We start from the raw sequence: 6,688 nt of genomic DNA, 5'->3' as shown, positions 1-6,688 counted from the left end.
ACTTGACTAGAAAATTATTTTAGAATCACTGTAGTGAGATGGGCTTTGTAATGACGTCTTTAGTGCCTTTATGGGTCTTGAGAGAGGAAATAACATTGGTGTCAATGAAGGCCTTTCCGAGCCATGAGATTTCGATAAAAATATCTTTGTGTTTCAAAGATGAGCGGAGGACTGGTGTTGAACGGCATGAGGGTAAGTAATTAATGACAGAGTTTCAATCAAAAAGATTTTTGTTTAAAAAATGTTTTTAAATGTGCTCTTTAAATTCATGTTGATTTCAAAAGTAATTCTTAAAATGTCACATGGTGTAACCAAGTAAAATATAAATGTATTAATTTAGCAAATGCTTTTATCCAAAGTGACTTACAAATGAGTATTATAAGCAAGCTAGAGCAGAGGTGAAACCAGAAAAGATTCTATATTTAAATACTAACTGCACACCAACGTGTTGTTTTAGCACAATGAAGAAGGTAGCAAACGTTACTAAAATCAGAGGCAGATAAATCCAAACTGAGAGAATTTGTGATGGCAAATGAATGGACAGAGACGACTAAACAAACAAGGCTAATTAAATCAATCAATCAACTTTATTTATATAGCACTTTTACAATGACGATTGTTTCAAAGCAGCTTCACAGTGTTAAACAGGAAAAAATATTGCAACAAAACTTGATTTGGCTGTACAGTTGTGCTGGAGAAAAAAAGTGATGTTATCAGCTTAATTTATTATATAGCGACAATGTTGGCAGATCAGTATTATAGTTAATAGAATTAAATAAGGCCTAATAAATTAATTTTACCTGTATATTTAGTTGAATAACTCCCACCAGTCAAGCCAAAGGTGGCAGTGGAGAGGAACCAAAACTCCATCAGGGCATAATGGAGAAAAATAAACCTTGAGAGAAACAACACAGTCTCACCCCTACTCGTCAAATGTTGCCGAACGGTCAAGGGACCCTGACGTCAGCTGTTGACGCACAGGGTACCCCTAAATCGGCATTTTTCGACGTACTGGGTAATCCACTGATTTCAATGAGAAACCTAGGACGTCATAAACAGACGTGTTGGGCATGTGCATGTTATCGTCATGATGGAATTTATTGGGTTATAATTTTTCCATTATGACATGTTGGAGTGTGATTCTCAATTTAATCAGCCAGCACAATTGTATTTACATTTATTTACGCTATGATACACGTTTGAAACAGTAGTCAAACCCCACCCCGCCCTAAACCTACCCATTTGCGTATTATATGATATAAAACACAGGCTGTAACAGACAACAGGCACACTTTATTGAAAAAGTCCAACTATTCCGAGGCCAAACGATTGAATTGTGCGAAGAAAAGACCCAAAAGCAATCACCGTCTCTATCCGCGGCGCGCGGCGCGCGGCCCGCGCCCGTGCGTCACACTGAAGACGCCACAGGTAGACCCCTCGGCGTCACGCGATGGACGAACTGGGAACCCAATTGCTTTCAGTGGGAAACCTTTGGCGTCAACATTAGACGGCAATTCTATCGGTATGAAATCGCGCTGAAGAAGTCTCATTCAGAACACATCGCGATGTTTGGCATCAGATCACGTGTGCCACATGTTGGTGAGTAGTCATACACATTATGTCCTAATATTTGATATAAAGTATTTTCTGCTTGTCGTTATCGATCATGTTCAGTCACTGCATTGTATCTGTCATCATCTCCACTGAGGCTTTGCATTTCTTTGCTTTCTAAATAAACACACCTTGCTAATAGGGTAATTTAACACTGTCACGTGACGTGCTATAGACCTTTAAACAGTTGTTAATATTTAATAATAATTACTAGTGTAGTTCCAACGTGGCATTTGTAGTAGAAGCACAATAAAAAAAAAAAAACACTTGCCACGCGTTTACCACAGTATTGGTAGTTTTAATGTGATATTTGTTGTAAATAAACAGTAGCCACAACAATTACCATGCTTTAAATGCATTTTAATGTAAAATCCAAATATTGTTATTTAAATAGTATACTTTATAATGCTATATATTATATATTATGACTTTTTTCTCTCTTTCTTTCTTTTTTTTTTTTACCTGAAAAGACCAAAAGGGCCTCTCGGACTCAGTCAACCCATTCTTGTTTGTGGAGAAGTAACAGAGAAAACCGAAAGCTGCAACAGCAAATATTTGTAATGGTATGTATGAGTTGGTTTGAACCCTTTATCAAACATTTTATTTAGCATTTGTTGTTACTTATTCTTACAAATCCTATAGCTCAATCAGTAAGAACATATTACCAAAGTCTTAATAATTCACAAGATTTAACAAGTTGTCAAATTCGTATGATTCTCGTACATATAGCTCTGAAAAAAATTAAGAGACCACTTAACATGGATTTCTAAATGTTAAGTGGTCTCTTATTTTTTTTTTCCAGAGCTGTATTTGTATATGAAGAGTTCAGATGCAAAAGCCTCAAAAAGCCACTTCGGTCACATGACATCAGATATTCGATTATTTTTTCTTAATCAGATCAGTTGCACTGTTTATAACGTCCCGTTTGCATGTAAATAATTTATGTGATCACAAAATCAAGTGAGTTATCTACATTTTCAAACAAATTCATATGATATAGCTTGCTATTATATACTTTTAATAATGGGAATGCACACATATCTGTGAACTTACTAAATACATGTATTTAACATTTAATTATGCAACGTTTTTTTACAGCAAGAAACAGTTATGTATGAACTCACAACTTGCATGCAATGTAATACAATTTCCTCTTTCTTTCTGTCTTGCAGGATTACTTGCAGATTACTTTTATTTATTTATTTTTGTTTAAAAGATCTCTACAATATCAAACTCAACAGCTCTTTTAAGAGTCAACCCTCACAAGAGCTTCTAGTGATTCTCAGCGAATCTTGCCGTAATCAGCCCTTCACAGGTAAAGTTGAATATTATCAGTATCAGTATATATACTAAAGTATATACAGTTTTAATATATATACTAATCAAATGCTCACCTTAATCTTATGATAAATTAACTTTATTGTAACTGTCTTAATTTATATGTTTTTAAAACAATAGTATTTGCTTCACAGAGTAAGTGAGACTTTCTTGTTTTACAGAAGAGAAGAAAGACCAGACCTTATATCGAAGCAAGCTAAGAAAATAAGTCATTTGTTTAGGGTGAGGAAGGAAGATGGACATCTTGTGCCCGAAGAAGACAGAAAAGTGCGCAAGTCCATTGGTATGTCTTCTATTGAAGCAATGCTGTAATATGTAGTACAAAATTTGATGTTGATCTCTTAAAGGACTATTCATTTCAACAGTGATCATTCTTTCTACTCTGATAAAATACGTACCATTATTCATGTCTAAATCTTTTAATAACTCCTAAAATAAGCAAATGAGGTTCTGTATCTTGGATTTATTTAAAATGGTAAATATTTGTTTTCCCTTTTTGATACAATTATTATTACACTTTTGGCCTTCAGTTCTTAAAAACTGCACCGTCTGTTTGTCTTAGATAAAAGCAGACAAGTGTGGGAAAAAGCATTTAGTTGTTATAAACTCCATGTATTTCTCCATTGTTTTGTAGACCATGGATGGTTCTGGGTAGCTTTAGAAGATAATGAGTTGGGACATATTAGGAATCAAATAGTAAATGTTCTTTGATTTATGTGAAATATCTGGTTAGTTCTTTGGCTTGAAACAAGGCCTTATACTCCACAGACTAAACACATTGCATTTGTGTTTTAAGATGGATAGCAAGAGAAGGCACAAATTCTACAGGAAAAAGATGTGCTGCCAAGGAGGAATACAAGAGGCAAAAACTCTGCTCTCTGAGAACTATACATGGCCATGGGTGCTTCATAAGCATGGTAAGTCTGGTGCCTGGGTACCTATTTCTTAATTCTGTCCATGAAAGTTGTATTGCAGTATTTTAACAATTTTATATTGTAAAGGCTATCACAAGTGATGCTCTTGAAACAAGTAACTAAAGAAATCTAGCATCACTGACAAAGGCTCAGAAGAGGCCATGCCTTTCTAAAAGATCTTTTAAAAGATCTACTGTTTAAAAGGTTGCTGTTGATATGGGTAAATTAGTTTTTGTTCAGTACTTGGCTAATATTATGGGCTGCAATATTATACATAATGCTTCAATGTGTATATTATTTTATGTACTGACTGCTGCTTTGTAAATTTAAATCAGGAATTGGCATTTCTGCCCATTTTGAGGTGGAGAGTTTACTGAAGAACATAGGTTAACCTGACTGTACATTAAACTTAATCTGAATTGTGTTTGTTGTTTTACTTTTAGACCAGGACTGGAGAACACCGGATTATACGACTTCTTCCTCTGGTTGAAATAAGGCTACACAACATCAGTGATCACATCATCTGTACATTGATTATACTGTAGGGTACAAGTGGGCGAACTGTTTAGAAGAAGAAGAACATGAACATGATAGAGGGAAGAGACAGAAACCAGTCTAGTTGTAATAATGAATCATTATTTTCCAACACTATATCAAATCTGTTTTCTGTATCATAGTTGACTGGATGGGATTATGTGGCACTCATTTGTGTGGCTTCAGCAGCTGTGAATGGATTAATATGATGTTAATGTGTTTTTTAAAACCCATTTTTATTTATCTTGAATCTTATTTGACTTTATTCTACTTTATTAACTGTATACTGTATCCTCCAATAAAGTGTTGAGTGATAAAGTATGGTGAGTATTGTGTATGGTGTTTGGTACAGTAAATACACATTCAACAAGTTTATTTAGGTTATCTTATTAATTACCAAGAATATTTTACTTGAGAAGTAAACATTTTTTATCTGGTTATATTATATTTGGTACAATGCTCAAAAAAAGTTGTATATACTTGCATGCTGTGACAAGTATGTCAGTTTTCAGTGAAATAAAGGGAAGGATTACAAACACTTCAAGCTTAACTGAAGATGATCCATGTTGATCATTCTGGTACATCTACTGCTGCAATACAAATTAAAGCATGCACATTTTCGATGCCAGGTACGTGAAGAGGGTGTAGATGAAATTGTGACAATGTCTCTTGTTATTTTACTTAATGGTGCATTGTCCTATATTTAATAGTAATAATGAAGTGTAAATAATATAAATTGTTTTTGTTTACTCTGGAAAATGGATAATGGCAAGTTGTTGCAGGTTCATCCATTATATTTATTAGTGTTTATCCATAAAAGAAAAGAAAACTTAATAATTATTATTTTAAAACATTTCTTTCAAATATTTCTGTATTTCATCAGATGGTCTTACAATATCAAAACCTATACACAAGCATGACGTTAGAATAGAAAAGACAAAATACTCTGATATTTAAATGTGACTCAAAGTTTGTTGTCCGTGATGAGGAGAATAGATCTGTGTATGTTGTACTGCCCTTACACCTCCAGGGACCCAGTAGTGGCCCCTGGAAGAGCAAAAAAAAAGCATATTTCAAATGGCTTTAACTCAAAGTCTGGTTAGCGTATCACAGAGAAAATTGGCAGGACAACTGCATATGCAATGTTTACTAAATAATGTTGGCCACAGTTTTCAGACATATATGGAAAGCTGCCATAAAGGTTTATTTAAAAGTGCTCACAGTAAAATATACAATTTCAGCTTGGCCCTCATATATGTCATAAAGGTTTACACAATGAACATATTTTAATATCCAGTTGTCCATTAAATATGTAATTTACTTAACATTTATTGTTTCATTATGAAACCTTTTAAACTACATTACCCATATATCTGTCATTGTATCAATGCAATGGGAAACATGGCGCTGTAGTTCATAGAAGTGTGCAGAAATGCTTAGGGTTAGGGTTGGGTTCTCAGTAAAGGAGTCATTTCTCACAACATAGCGACACTTTATAGTTAGCTTAACGTATAACTAACGTAATAATAACACCAAAACATACTTTGTAACATGAAACAACGTTTTATATGGTTAAAACAGATAGTCCAATCACAGCGCGTTCTGCGATAAAGTCACAGCCAATGACAACCCAGCTGAACAGAGGCGTCACACTTCCTTGTCCATTTATGGTAAATTATATCACATCTCATCCGGTTCAACTGAAGGGGTAGATTCCTTAAATATTTAATATTTAGGCTGCTAAATATTTATTTATTCTAATTAAATAATAAAACTCACATTTTAAAACGAAAGTCTTCTTTGTGTGGTTAAACTGATGCATAATAAATATATTTGAAAGAGAAACCTTTTTCTATGCAATGGTCTACAAGCATAAACTTCTTTAAGCCATCCTTTATAATCTGACCTCTTGGAATTAAAACAAATATAACAAAAGCACAATGAATGCACACAATTTTGTAAGCATATTCCAATATTTAATGTCAAACAGTTTAAATACAAATGTAGTGCCCATATATATATATATATGCAAAAAAATAACATTTTACATTCTAAACTTTAATACTATATATTTGCAATTATTGTTCACTTTTATTGTAACTAAATTAAATGCCAATTAAAATAGTTGATGATTATTGTAAATGTTAACCATTTTCAGTAAGAAAATACTTCTATAAAGTACATTCATGTTACAGTTACATTAACAAGGTAGTGATATAATGATAGTGAAATAATGATAGAGGTGGTTATGGTGGACATGTACTTTAGTGACCATTGTAATAAAAGTTTTA

General features: G+C 33.4%; 1 long non-coding RNA gene across 1 annotated transcript; it reads left to right on the top strand.

The window, feature by feature from the left end:
• The first annotated feature begins 915 nt into the window (after positions 1–915).
• LOC137043580 (uncharacterized) lies at positions 916–4,688 on the top strand. Its single transcript, XR_010898525.1, has 6 exons — positions 916–1,599; positions 2,082–2,174; positions 2,784–2,926; positions 3,111–3,232; positions 3,746–3,866; positions 4,307–4,688. It is a non-coding gene; the product is annotated as an uncharacterized lncRNA (long non-coding RNA).
• Positions 4,689–6,688: the final 2,000 nt, after the last annotated feature.

Source organism: Pseudorasbora parva, chromosome 16 (assembly GCF_024679245.1).
Source record: "Pseudorasbora parva isolate DD20220531a chromosome 16, ASM2467924v1, whole genome shotgun sequence".
Classification (NCBI taxonomy): Eukaryota; Metazoa; Chordata; class Actinopteri; order Cypriniformes; family Gobionidae; genus Pseudorasbora; species Pseudorasbora parva.
This window is presented reverse-complemented; position numbering and strand designations above follow the sequence as displayed.